Below are 14317 nucleotides of genomic sequence, written 5' to 3'. Positions count from 1 at the left end.
CTTTGTTATCATCCTCTTCGGGAGCGCAGAAGGAGTAAAACTGGAGGAAGGTTAAGGACTAGCACAGGGTCAGCACATGTGAGAACCTCAGCCGTCTTTAGAAGCAGGTTCCCTAGCTCACAGGCTGGCCTGTGAGTTCCTTCCTGGAGTCCTTCCTGCTCTTTGACGCCTAATGACACTTGCTTCACTGCATTTCTGCAAACTCTGGTCACATATATGTTTCCTGATGTCTGACGTTCTCTCATTCTCCACCAAGAATATTTCGTGTGACCATTACCCCATCAGCCACTCCAAGCAGGAGGATTTGAAAGGAGGGCCGCTATTTTCCATGAGCACAATTATTTATGTGCACAAATGATTGTGCACATAATTGGCTAATGGAGAGTGCAATCGGCCACATGTGGGCATAATTAGCCACTTGCCCCTCATTTGGAGGGTGTAATTATCAAAGCTGGCAATTTTATATCTGCAGATAATTGTACGTGCAGAAGAGAATGATGGGTAGGAAATCCGGTCCTTAATTACTTTTCACATCGTTATTTCCAGAAAAGCATTTAGAGGTAAAGGTAACTTTCTGTTTTCAATTTCTTGTTTGGATCCACGTATCTAGTTGTGGGGGTGAGAGCAAGGCGTAAGGAAGAATGAGCCAGGATCTGTGTCCCAAGCTGAAGTCTGAATGGTCCTCGCCAAAAAACCCCAGCAGCCAATTACCCTGGACATTACACCGAGGCCCACCTAGTGGTCAGCCATCTGCCTCTGCAGACAATAGAACTCAATTTTTTATCCTTCTTCACTACTGTATATCATTTTTGCTTTAGCAGTTTTAATGTTTTCCTCACTTTGTGGTTTTATAATCTCAGATACACCAGTTGGTTTGGCACAGTAAGTGATTTTGTTCACTGCTGGAAATGGGTCATTTAAAATGCTCTAACAATACCTTTAGCTAGTCATTCATCTGGGGATGAACGTAGAATAATAAATTGAGAGCACGTCTCTCTGTGGTTTTTCCGAGACCTTAGATGGTAGTGATTTTACATTCTCTGCTGTGCCCCCTGAATTCTGGCTTAAACAGCTCTGCAAAACTTTTCCCACTCTCCCACTCAATCACACAAAAATACACTTGCTAACAGCAGATCCTAAAAATACATGTCACATGCAAGCACAAGGGAAATTATTTCTTCACATGAATTGACTCTTTAGGAATATGCCAACTGAGTAATTTTTCAAAAAGAAACTCCAAATCTCCTATTACACCACCCTGCACCACCATCGGAGTATTATCTATTTTGGTGGGGAGGGCAGTATGCACAGTGGTTAGGGGACAGACTTTTGGACATTAGAAAGACCCGTGTTCCAGGCTTGGTTCTTCCACTTGCTGAGTATGTGACCTTGGACTCAATTTCCTCATCTATGAGTTGGGCTGGTCTAAAGATTAAATGGAATGCAGGGAAAGTGCTTAACACAATGTCAGGCACATTCTAAGGACTCTAATAAATGGCATCTATCATTAATATTTGGGCTTCCCTGGTAGCTCAGACGGTAAAGCGTCTGCCTACAATGCAAGAGACCTAGGTTCGATCCCTGGGTCGGGAAAATCCCCTGGAGAAGGAAATGGCAACCCACTCCATTCTTGCCTGGAAAATCCCATGGACTGAGGATCCTGGTAGGCTATAGTAATACTAAGAGCCTCATCTTTTAATCCATAGTATACCTTATCTGTGGGCTTCCCAAGTGGCATTAGTGGTAAAGAACCCACCTGCCAGTGCAGGAGATGGAGAGACGTGGGTTCAATCCCTGGGTTGGGAAGATTCCCTGGAGGAGGGCATGCAACCCACTCCAGTATTCTTCCCTGGAGAATCTCATGGACAGAGGAACCTGGTGGGCTACAGTCCATAGGGTCACAAAGAGTCAAATATGACTGGAGTGACTTAGCATGCACATGACATGTAGCAGTCTGTAGCAGTCACATGACACTCCATATGACCAGTGCACTGGCCTCATTCCCTACTAATTGGATAGGAATGTCTTCTGCATCTTTATAATCCACACAGTGTCAGACCCATAGAAGAGGCTCGATAACAGGTGGTGAATAATGGTGACATCACAAGAGGTCTGTCTCCAACATCCACTGGTCTCAAGCACCATGTCACATGTCCTTCATGGCTTCTCGACCTGGAAGCCATAGAAGGCTTCTACAAACTCCATCTTCCACTCCATCTATGCTCATCCCCATAGATTTAGGGATCTTCCTAACCTCTGTTTCCACCTCATCAGCTTCATAGCCTCTGCAATCACTCCTACACCCACCCTTAGCATAGCCATCCTGTAGTGGTTCATCATCCCTCAGACCTGAGGCACCTCAAGATCTGGAATTTTCTTTGACTTTGTTGATTTCACCTTCCTTACCTTCCTCCTTGGCTGGGAACCAGTCATGTGCAATCTCTTCCCAGCTCTGCTTTTAGGGCGATGGCTTAAAACCAGTCATAGTGGGAATATTTATACCACAAAGATAAAAAATGCTGCAAGTCAGGATTTCCCTCCATACCTAGGAAAGCCAGGTGCTAGTCATTTTCCAATGTTCCACGGTGTGTGTTTACATATAACATCATAAGAATCCCTTCACACCTAACTGTTCCCCATCACCCCCTACTGGCATCGTTTACTTTCCTGTTTGGTACCCCAAAGTCAGCTCTCACAACAATACATGTAGCACAACACTTCAACTCCAAGCCCTTTGATGCTCTGCTGATTCTACTGTCCTATCTCTGCTTATGGGTCTCTGGACCCAATCTCTTCCTCTGATTCCTTTCATTCCTCCTGTTACCCATCTCTCACTCACTCCTAACGTGCTCCCACAACAGATATTCTTAAACTTCACCTCCTGTGCATGCTTCGTTGCAATGTCCAACTCTATGCAACCCCATGGACTGCAGCCTGCCAGGCTCCTCTGTCCATGGGATTCTCCAGGCAAGAATACAGAGTGGGTTGCCAGGCCCTCCTCTGGTGGATCTTCCTGACCCAGGGATTGAACCCGCATCTCTTGCATCTCTTACATTGGCAGGCGGGTTCTTTACCATTAGTACCACCTAGGAAGCCCTCAGCTCCTGATACGTGTATAATTTTAAATATGACAGACAACTGTCTGTCTGCACTCTTACTCATCATTCTGATAGTCTCATCTTTTTGAGAAACAGCGGGGTAGGGAGAGAGAGAAGAGGTCACATGCCGGTCTTTTCATGGCTGGCCCATAAGTCCCTTTAGAATTTTTTTAAACCCAGTTTTAATACTAATGTAACCCTTCAGGCAGTGACTTTCATGTGGCATTTGATGTTTTTTTTTTTTTTTTCATTCATTTCAAAATGGAATTTGTTACTGTGCATCCTTGCACAACTCTCTCAGTGCATCTCAGCCTCGAAGTGTTTATCAAAACTGATAGAGCTCTTCCTTGAAAGAAACAAATCATAAATATTGCCTTTTATAAAATTAAAAATCTACAGTGTGGTGCTTACCATAAGTCATGCATCTCAATGTTGTTTACACTGCTTCTGCAAATAACACCCAGTGTTTCTCTCCGGAATGCTTGCTGGACAGGAGCCCTCAGGGGGCTGGAGGGAGAAGAAAGGTTACAAGGAGGCAGGAGGGAGGAAGGAAAGGGAATGCTTACAAGGGCTTTGTGCACTGCTCTCTGACCGTCCTGCAAGCGGCTAAGTGAGAGCCTGAAGATGGAGCGGGGTACATTTGGCCTGCATGGTCCTTTTGGAAATTTAAGAGATTTTACACACAGATCAAGATTTCTGGCTTTTCTTGAGAAATCGTCGGTATTGGCCATCCCCAGCCAGCATTTCTACAGGGGAAGACAATTGGCTGGAAAATGAGAAGCAGCTGCCCCTTTAAAGCAGGCTTGCTCTCCAGCTGGAATCAGCCCTCACGCCCCACCCACTGGCCTATAATTGTTTTACATCCAGCCCAAATCACTAGTTTCTGTTGTCAGCTGGGCCTCTGCAGGCATGTGAGTTGGTGACTTCTAGCTTAAAAAAAGCCCTGGAGCTTATGCACATTTTACAAACTTCCCAACATGTTGGTTTATAGGATATGGTTTATAGGATACGGTGGAATCTCAGAACTCCATTCATCTCTGATGAATCTTTGTACATCTCTGTGAAAGTGAAAGTTGCCACTTGTGTCTGACTCTTTGCGACCCCATGGGCTCTACAGTCCACGGAATTCTCCAGGCCAGAATACCAGAGGTAGCCTTTTCCTTCTCCAGGGGATCTTCCCAACCCTGGCATTGAACCCAGGTCTCCCACATTGCAGGTGGATTCTTTACCAGCTGAACCACAAGGGAAGCATGGCAGCTTATAGATAAAGCAGGTGTTCAGTTAACTAGAATGAAGTACTCAGTGAATGAGAGGGATGGAACATCTGAGCAAGACAGACCCCAGGTGGCCTTGCTGAAGCTCAGTTACATGAGTACACCTGGGACAAAAGCCACAGAATGCCAGCCATAATGTTGTAGGCTTTGCTGTCTTGGCAGTTGTTGCTTTTAAATTATGGTGCTAGAGAAGACTCTCGAGAGGTCCTTGAACTTCAAGATCAAACCAGTCAATCTTTAAGGAAATCAACCCTGAATATTCACTGGAAGGACTGATGCTGAAGCTGAAGCTCCAATACTTTGGCCACCTGATGCGAAGAGCCCACTCACCAGAAAAGACTGCTGCTGGGAAAGATTGAAGGCAGGATGATAAAGAGGCAACAGAAGATGAGATGCTTGAATGGCATCACCGACTCAACGGACATGAATTGGAGCAAACTCTGGGAGATAGGGGACCCTGGTGTGCTGCAATCCATGGGGTCACAAAGAGTCGGACACAACTTATAGACTGAACAACTACAACTCTGAGCAGTGGAGGTGAAATCCCCTCCAGATGTGTGCACAGAATGTGTAAGCCCTTGGGAGAACACCAGTTAGAACCAATAGGTTAGGGGAGCTTCTTTCAGTAAACAAATTTATTACCGAGTCAAGACTTCTGTGCTTAATAAAAGAACCAGGGCTCTACCTAGTCATTTAATCCACAGTTCACCACTGTGAGCCTTGGCCTCTGTTTCCTCATTAGAGAAGCAAGCATTTGATGGTGGAGTGAACTTCTACCTGATTCCATTTCTGGCTTCCTCCAGAAGAGTGACTGGTGAACTAGTTACTCTCAGTGCCTTCACAGTAAACGTCTTGATAATTAAGCTTGTTACTGATGTTAAGGGCGTCCCTGGTGGCTCAGACAGTAAAGAATCCACCTGCAATTCGGGAGACCTGGGTTTGATCCCTGGGTTGGGAAGATCCTCTGGGGAAGGGAACGGCTAGCCACTCCAGTATTCTGGCCTGGAGAATCCCCATGGACAGAGGAGCCCGACAGGCTACAGTCCGTTTGGTCTCAAGTAATTGGAGATGACTGACATGAGTTAACACACACTGACTTTAAAATAAATTTTTAAAAATTTCTGAATTCCAATTAAAATCATCAGCGTTGTTTTTCTGATGTATAAGGAAGTGGGAGATGGTGAGAATGCTATTTTCTAACCATCTTGGCTTGTTCTTTTTAAACCCTGGGTTGGGTTGGTGGGAGCCTTGAGATTGCTTGTCTTCCTGAGAGTTGCTACCTCCAGCCTGAAAGTTTAGAAGCAAAAATCCTGCATGGAGATTAATGAAGACCTGTGTCACACTGCCTTCAAAGCATCTGCTGGCTCTCAAAAAAGTCACGCACTGGCTCTCATTCTAGTTAGAGCGGAACGCGGAACAAAATGGGTGCCTTTCCTTCTTGGTTGAAAATTAAAAACCAAGAAACTGTTCCCCCCTGTTTTGATGTAACCTGACACCATTGTGCATGTGAAGCATCTCTGGTATTGAAATGAAGGATAAAGAAAACACCAAGGTGCTAATTGAATTCATATCTCCTCGTCTCCCAGATGCTAGAAAAACAGAACTCACAAAGCACTTTCAGTTCTGAGAATCTAAACAGCCCAAATGGACCCCTTCACAAGTTAAAATCCTTTTAAAGCATCTGAAACTGTTGCCAATCAGATTTGATGCTTAATATTGCTGTATACAAACTATCTCAGTGGAGGACATTCCCCAAAAGGAGGCAAGAATGTTATTTCACCAAATAATGTGTTTATCACATAAACAATGATATAAAATCTGTGGGGGCTTAATTAAGAACTGCCAGAAGCACTCGTATCAAGTCAAAATAAATGAGCAAAGATGAATTTCTTAGATGAAAACCGAGATGTACATTTAGATCAATGCAAAGCTTTTGAATCATTAACAATATTTACGGGTTTTAGTTTTTAAATATTTAATAATTTGTAGTACAAAACAATAACTCTTAAATAAACCTTCAATAGCAGCTGTTATTTGTTAAGTACCTATTTCATATTAGACTCTATCTTGACACTTCATAAGTTTGTTCCTCAATGCAAACCAGTACTATTCTATCTTACATATGGAGAAACAGATGCTGAGAGAGGCAAAGTCATTTGAGGTCATTTAGCAAGTGGCTTTATTAGGATTTGAATCCAGGTCTAACTAATCCTAATGCCTATGCTTTAAATTATAAAAGCATATAAGACTATGAGTTTGACAATAAGCACAGCTTTGACCACATCCAGTAAGCTAAACATTCACTGTTCTTATTATTTTCTAAATTGTTTACTATAGTTTTTATTTTTTCCTTTTCAGACACATCTCTTGAAGTCATAAAATGTTTTTACATGTATGGCTGGGAGTTGTCACACTATAAAATTATTAGCTTTTTGTTGTTCACCATATCTGTCTTGACTATTTCCTTCTACCTCTAAATACTATCAAAAATCTACTCTCCGTAGTTAGACATTCTGCTATTTCGGTTTCATTCTGGTCAGGAGAATTAATGGATAGGAATGAATAATTAAGAGATGATGGAAGGATGTGAGGTTTAAAAAAACTAAGCAGTGAAGAAAACAACAGTGTTTGTGTGGGTAAAGAAATGTGCTAAATAAAATAAAAGGTTTTAAAAGAAGTAGTGAGGCAGAATTCTAAGAGTTTCTGGGTTTCTAGTAGCTCTTAACAGCTATTTATAAAAATACCAGACATTTAATTTATTTATTCATGTGTTTGTGAAAAGCAATAACACTTCTCCAATAAAATATCTAGTAAGTCCCATATCAAACCTTCGAAAGAACATCTGATTTTTTTTTTTTTTTGAACATCTGATTTTTAAAAGTTAATAATGTTGACTTCCATGGCTGGTGACATAAACACCATTGCTGCATTGCATTTTTCTGTATATATTTTTTGCATTTTTCTGTTCACTTTTCCATCTCTTTACTTTCCCTGTCAGGAACTTTGGGAAAGCTACTGAGTTTATTTCTTCTAGCATCCCCTGTGCCTAGCACAATGCCTAACATGGAATTGATATGTGGTAAATTCTCATTGAACGAATAGAGGTATTGCCTGGAAATGCCTACTGGACATTGACTGGATTGGACCCCTAGAATGAGTATTGGCCCTGGTCCAGCACAAGTTTTCCAAGACCTTTTGAATACAAAGTGTTAAGCTGCCAAGTCCCCAACCTGGGAGATGAGTCAATTTTCCTAGCTTTGGTTTGACCAACTTCAGCTTCCTCTTCTCCATCAATGTCTTAGCAAGCCCATATACAAGAATACATGAATTATGATAACTAAATGTCCAACTAATCTGAAGACATCTTAGATGAAGGGATTCCTGAGCACTGATAAGAGTGCAAAGTGAAAAGCATGGCATAAAAACTGGGATCAGGGAGGGGGGATCGGGATGGGGAATACATGTAACTCCATGGCTGATTCATGTCAATGTATGACAAAACCCACTGAAGTGTTGTGATGTAATTAGCCTCCAACTAATAAAAAAATAAATAAATAAATAAACTCAAACAACAACAACAACAACAGCTGGGAACATAGACTGGAGACAATCAGTTAAAAAGAAAACTTGAAAAATTCCTTTAAATTTGCCAGTGAGATTGGAGGTCATTGGCAAATCTTTGTCCTATAATTTTGGACATGAGAAAATGGAGACAGAGTGTGCACAGACTTGCTAAAAATCTTTAGTGCCAAGGAAAAGAGAAATAGTATGGTAGCTAGTGGGGAAATTAGCATGGAGGATTTGGTTTGCTTTCGGCTTTTGTTTTTACTGCTTGGTGACAATGCAATAGACAAAATCTGAAACAAAGGGAAGACAGAGCCCTCACCTTAGAACTCACATTGAAAGGAGGTCACTATCATTTAAAAAGGGATCTAAGTCAGCTATGACATAACCTTCAAAGATTACAAGAAATCAGGAGGAGAAGCGAAGGCCTTGGAGAATGTGACTGTACAAGTAAATGTCATTTTGACAGTTTCTTTCTTGGAGGTACATTTAAGATTATTCGAGTTGTCATTTTCTCTAAGAAGACTTAACTTTAATTATACAAATATTGAATATTTTTCAAGATAAAAAATGGTAAAGAATTTGCTTTGAAGTCCTTAGCCTTCAAACGCTATTATGTGAAATCCTCATTGGAGAAACAGTGAAGAATATGGAAATAAATGCAATCTGGCCTCATAAATGAGGAACGGTGAATGTTAATGGTGCCGTTTTACCACGAACCTTTTAAAGGGCCAACGGAGAGGCTTTATTATTTCAAATATCACAGATCTGAGGGCTCCCTGAGGGAAATCATGATAAATATTGGTAAAATGCCTAAAAAGACAGCAAGGCAAAAAATTAGCCAAAAGTTTGAGTTGACCATTTAAAAAGCCACCTAACCTTTAATTTAATTGCCTTTTTGCAGCAAACCAGACATCAGATTCAAACACAATGTGTTCTGGTTGCCCTGAATATGCTCTGAAATACCTGCTATAAGAGGATTTAAAGTGCAATTGCTTTGCTCTCAGCTTGAGTGCAACCAACTGGGGACAAATTGAATTTTGGTGGTGGACTGTGGACATGTTTGTCTCCTGCAGGGGTGGGGGGTAGAGGGTGAAGAGGAATCCAAAGAGATGCTGTTGAGTGATGGGCAGCCTGAAACAGTGGAAAGAGCCAGACATCATTTGAATGCCAACTTTTTGTAGCTGAGTGATCCTGCCAAATTTACCAAGCCTTCCTGAACTTCATATTGCTCATCTGTAAAATGGTTGCATTAACATCTAATTTGGAGACCTATCGTTAGGGTTGGTAGACATCAATTCATTCATTCGATAAGCACTTACTGAATACTGTGTGCCAGGCACTGTTCTTGGCTCCAGGATTAGAGCTCTGAACAAAACAGGCTGGCATTTTAGTGTAGAAAGACAGGCAGCGTAGAAGACAAATAAGTCAATTAAGTAGCATGCTAAGTGAGAAAGAAAAAGCAAAGGAGAGGTGGCCCGTTGAATTGTTGATAGGCGGCGTCAACAATATCTCCCATCCCACAGGCTCTTATTCAATGTCACTCAGATTCTTCTCCAATAAAGTGATGGCTTCTTTGTTTTCTCCCCTTGAAACTGGATGGGAGTTTCTGTCTTTTCAACCAATAGAATAGAAGATGTGGCAGCGATGCTATGTGAATTCCAAGGCTAGAGGCTAGATCATAAAAGACAATGCAGCTCCCACCTCACTTGCTGGAATACTCACCCACAAAGCCTCAGACACCATATAAACAGCCCACTGCCCTGAGACCACCATGAGGCAAGGTAGTTAAAACTAGCCCACATGGAAAGACCCCGTGTGAGGGCCCTGAGACTGTATGGAGAGAGAGACAGAGACAGAGATAGGCAGATGTCCCCTGCTACTTGCACCCTGCTTTGTTCCAGTTCTAACCACCATTTGTGGGTGCTTTGTCGCTCAGTTGTGTCTGACTCTTTGCACCCCTTTGGGATGTAGCCCACCAGGCTCCTCTGTCTGTGGGATTCTCCAGGCAAGACTATCAGAGTGGGTTGCCATTTTCCTCCTCCAGGGGACCTTCCGGGAATTGAACCTGTGTCTCTTGTGTCTCCTGCACTGTAGGCAGATTCTTTACCCGCTGAGCCATTGGGGAAGCCCCAACCACCATCTGACTACAACCATATAAGGGATTCCCAAACCAGAACCTACAGCTGAGCCCTTCCAGAATTCCTGATGCTCAGAAACCATGAGAGTGAAATGTTTGTTGACATTTTAGCCCACTAAATGTGGGGGAAGACTTGTTACATGGCAAAAGAGAACTAGAGTGGTGGATAAAAGACCAGAGTACAATTCCATGTAGGGGGGAGAGAGAGACTTCACTGAGGCCCTCAATCAATGAATTGGGGAGTGAGGAAATGAACTAAGATATCTGAGGGAAAGTGTCCCAGGCAAAGACAATGCCTGGTGTCTTCAGGGAACAGCGAGAGACCCAAATGTGACTGGAACAAGTAATGGAGAGAACTAGAAACAGCAGGTGAGTTCAAAGACCAGAGAGTCTAGGGTCTTGCTGGCCATGGCAAAGATCCGTTTTCACTCTGAGTTCAGAAGCTGCTGGATGGTTTCGAGCTCAGTAATGCCAGGATGTGATTTACGTCTTAACAGAAACCCTCCAGGTGCTCTGCTGAAACTGGTACCTTGATTAGTACCTTCATTGCAGCATCTCTGCAGAAAGCGAAGGTCAGTTCGGTAAGGTTAAAAAATTTATGCTGTCACTAAAGTACTAATAGCAGAGATGGGAGGTAAACCCTTATTATCTTTTCAAGTCTTAAGGAGTCAGTTTCACAGACACTAACCCACGACCATAACTTTCAGGCTGGTCACTGCCATCACCGCAGTTCCTCTTGGGTTGACCCCTTTGGTAGAGGATATAAAGCACAGAGTCACACGCTTGGACTCCAGAGTCAGATGGGGTTCAAGCCCTGGCTATACCACTTACCAGCTCTACAATATTGAGTCAGTTACTTAACCTCTCTGTGCCTCTATTTCTTCATCTGAAAAATGAGGATAGCTGTACTGGCTTCAGAGGGACCTGGCGAGGGGGAAGAGACAAGCCTCTCAGGCACTTGGCCCAGTAACCGGCACATAGTCATGTCACCCTGGTCATAAGCACAGGCATCCAGTGACTCCCTGAATTCTGCCTCCCTCTCTTCTGCATTCAAGAAAGTACCATCCCACACCTAGTCCCCTCTCCCTTGCCACCTCCAGCCACATTCTCTTCCTTCTGGGCTCATCAGCACCTTTCCTCATGTTCTCCCAGTCAGAGCTTCTAACCTCATACTCTATGTCCTGAGTTTTCCTTCTCGGTGTTTCTAACTCCTCTCTATGACAACCTTGTCAATTTCGCCTTAGGAGACCTCAGCGGACCTAGTTTCCCACCATCCCTTCCAGGTTCTCCTCCCACCTCTGTTTTGCAGTCACGACTGCCCTTAGTCATCATCCTCATCAGCATATTCCACCCATTCCCTGTTCTCTTCTACCTCTGGAATCCTTTCTCATCTTCCTGGATGATTCCCAGAGCATGGTTCACTGTCTATTTCTCTACTGTTTTTCTAAAAGGCTTCCCAACATCGGTGCTAATCATGTTCCCCAAACACCCTGGGCTCATGGATCATCAGACTCTTCATTTTCAGCACCTTTAGCTTGCCCTTCTGTCAGTCACTGCAATGCAGGAGACCCTGGTTCGATTCCTGGGTCAGGATGAGTCTGTTGGAGAAGGGATAGGCTACCCACTCCAGTATTCTTGGACTTCCCTGGTGGCTCAGCTGGTAAAGAATCCACCTGCAATGTGGGAGACCTGGGTTTGATCCCTGGGTTGGGAAGATCCCTTGGAGAAGGGAATGGCTACCCACTCCAGTTTTCTGGCCTGGAGAATTCCATGGACTCTATATCCATAGGATCATAAAAAGTTGGATATGACTGAGCTATTTTAACTTTCACTTTTCTGTCAATCACATCACAGGCATGCCTGTGGTGTAGTTCTCATGACTTCTCAGAGCCATTCCACCTCTGTGATTATGTTAGTTCTGTTTGGGCTGCTATAACAGAATTCCATAGACTTATAAACAACATAAATTTATTTCTCACAGTTTTGAAGACTAAGAGGTCTAAGATCAAAGTGACTGCATGTTTGGTGTCTGATGAGAGCCCGTTCCCTGGTTCACAGATGACTAAGACCTCACCGGGTCCTCATGTGGTTGAAGCGGTGAGGGAGCGCCTGGGGCCTCTCTTTTAAGGGCATGAACCCATTCACGACACTCTGCCCTCATTCTACCTTGTTGTCCAGTTGTTAAGTTGTGTCCAACTCTTTGCAACCCCAGGGACTGTAGCCTACAAGGCTCCTCTGTCCATGGAATTTTCCAGGCAAGAGTACTGGAGTGGGTTGCCATTTCCTTCTCCAGGGGATCTTCCTGGCCCAGGGATTGAACCCAGGTCTCCTGCATTGCAGGCAGACGCTTTACCGTCTGAGCCACCAGGGAAGTTCCTCATGGCCTAACCACCCCCTTAAGGCACCACTTTCAAATACTATCACATCAATTAGGTTTCAACACATGGATACTGGGGGGACACATTTAGTCTGCAGCAGTGATCTGTGGGGCGAAGGAAAGAGTACCAAGAATCTAAACATATTAACAGACTGGGTGACTCGAGCAAGTCACTCTCCTTTTCTGAGTCTTAGCTTTCTTCACTGAGGACATGGGAACTTGGACATTAATCTGGGAACTTTAGTTGTAGCTTTTTTGTGTGACCTTAAGCAAACCACCTAAACTTTCTGGGCTTTATTTATTTATCTGTAAATTAAGGTGGCTGGAAAAGAATGGCCTTTGAAGGCTACTATAAGCATGAAAACTTTATGTTCTCTAAGACTGAAATTCCATTTCTGATTCCCTCCCTTCCTCCCTGGTCTCCCACTTCCTCACTTCATCTGGAGCCGTTTTTTTGTTCTCATTGTGGTCCAGTCTTCACCTTGGCCTTTGCACCCTCCCAGTCTCATCACCAGGAATCCTGGTGGCTCAGCAGAAAAGAACCCTTCTGCCAATGTAGGAGACACGGGTTCAATTCCTGGGTTGGGAAGATCTCCTGGATAAGGAAATGGCAACCCACTCCAGTATTCTTGCCTGGGAAATCCCATGGACAGAGGAGCCTGGTGGGCAGCAGTCCATGGGGTCGCAAAGATTTGGACATGACTGAGCAATTAAACAACAGTCTCCTCATTGTTCCACCTGCAGTCTCCCAGGTATCCATCCCATCTCCTTCTCTGCATTTGCTGATGCTATGACTTCAATGTGGGAAAACCTCACTCACTTCTTCTCCAACAAAGCACTGAGTCCCCCTTTACAATCTGGCTCAGGGTTACATCCTCCCTGGAAGCTTCTCAGGACACTCCTGTCCCACCACTTTCTACCCATCTCTACAGCCTCTACTGTTCATCTCCATCAGAGCCCTTGTGCCATAAGATCATCTATTCAATTTTGAGACCTAGGATGGTATTAGTCATTTTCATATCCTCAGTTCCTAAAGTACATGGTACTTGGTGAACTGCCACTCAGCGAGTGAACTGATCCCAGCACATCAATGAGGGTTTATGTGCCACTTGGACATGTGCTGTGGGATGCACCTACTAAAGAAAGACCAAAATTAGAACCTCTATCCCCCCCTCTTTTTTTTGGCTGTGCAACATGCAAGACCAGGGATCCCAGGACCAGGGATCAAACCCTCAAGAACCTACAACCCCTGCAGTGGAAGGGTGGAGTATTTACCACCAGATCGTCAGGGAAGTCCCTCTATCTCCTCATTTTAAAAGGCAGATACTTTCAATGGGATATCTCTTTAAAACACATAAACAGGACATCATGCCCTTTATTTCCAATGCTGAACTCACTTTCCCTCCCAGACCAGCCCCCCCGCCCCCCCTCACCTTTTTAAAGATGTACTGTCTCCTGAAGGCTCAAACCTTGGAAACATCTTTGGCTCCTACCAATGTCCTTATCTCATTCTGTATTCCTTCTTTCTTGAACTTTTCTACTGGTTTTCTAATGGGCCCCTGATTCTCCTCTATCACCTTTGAATATACCCTACAGATTAATCTGCCAAAAGTTCAATTCCAACTGTGTCATTCTTCTTTTAAAAGAAAAGTCCTCATGGCCTACTAAATACTATCTAAGCTCCTCTGGCTCTCATTCAAGCCTTTTATGATCTTATGCTAACCTCACTTTCCTAGATCAACGATCCATCAATGGAAGGCAAAAAATAATGTCTTCAAACTTCAGCGTCTTCGTCTGGGTTTTGGAAAACATGGATAGAATTCAACGTGGTCGGGTGATCAGAGCTATGAAGACGTGAAGATTC

The sequence above is a fragment of the Cervus elaphus genome, chromosome 15, assembly GCF_910594005.1.
Source record: "Cervus elaphus chromosome 15, mCerEla1.1, whole genome shotgun sequence".
Lineage (NCBI taxonomy): Eukaryota > Metazoa > Chordata > Mammalia > Artiodactyla > Cervidae > Cervus > Cervus elaphus.
The sequence above is the reverse complement of the archived record's forward strand: the minus strand, read 5'-3'. Positions refer to the sequence as shown.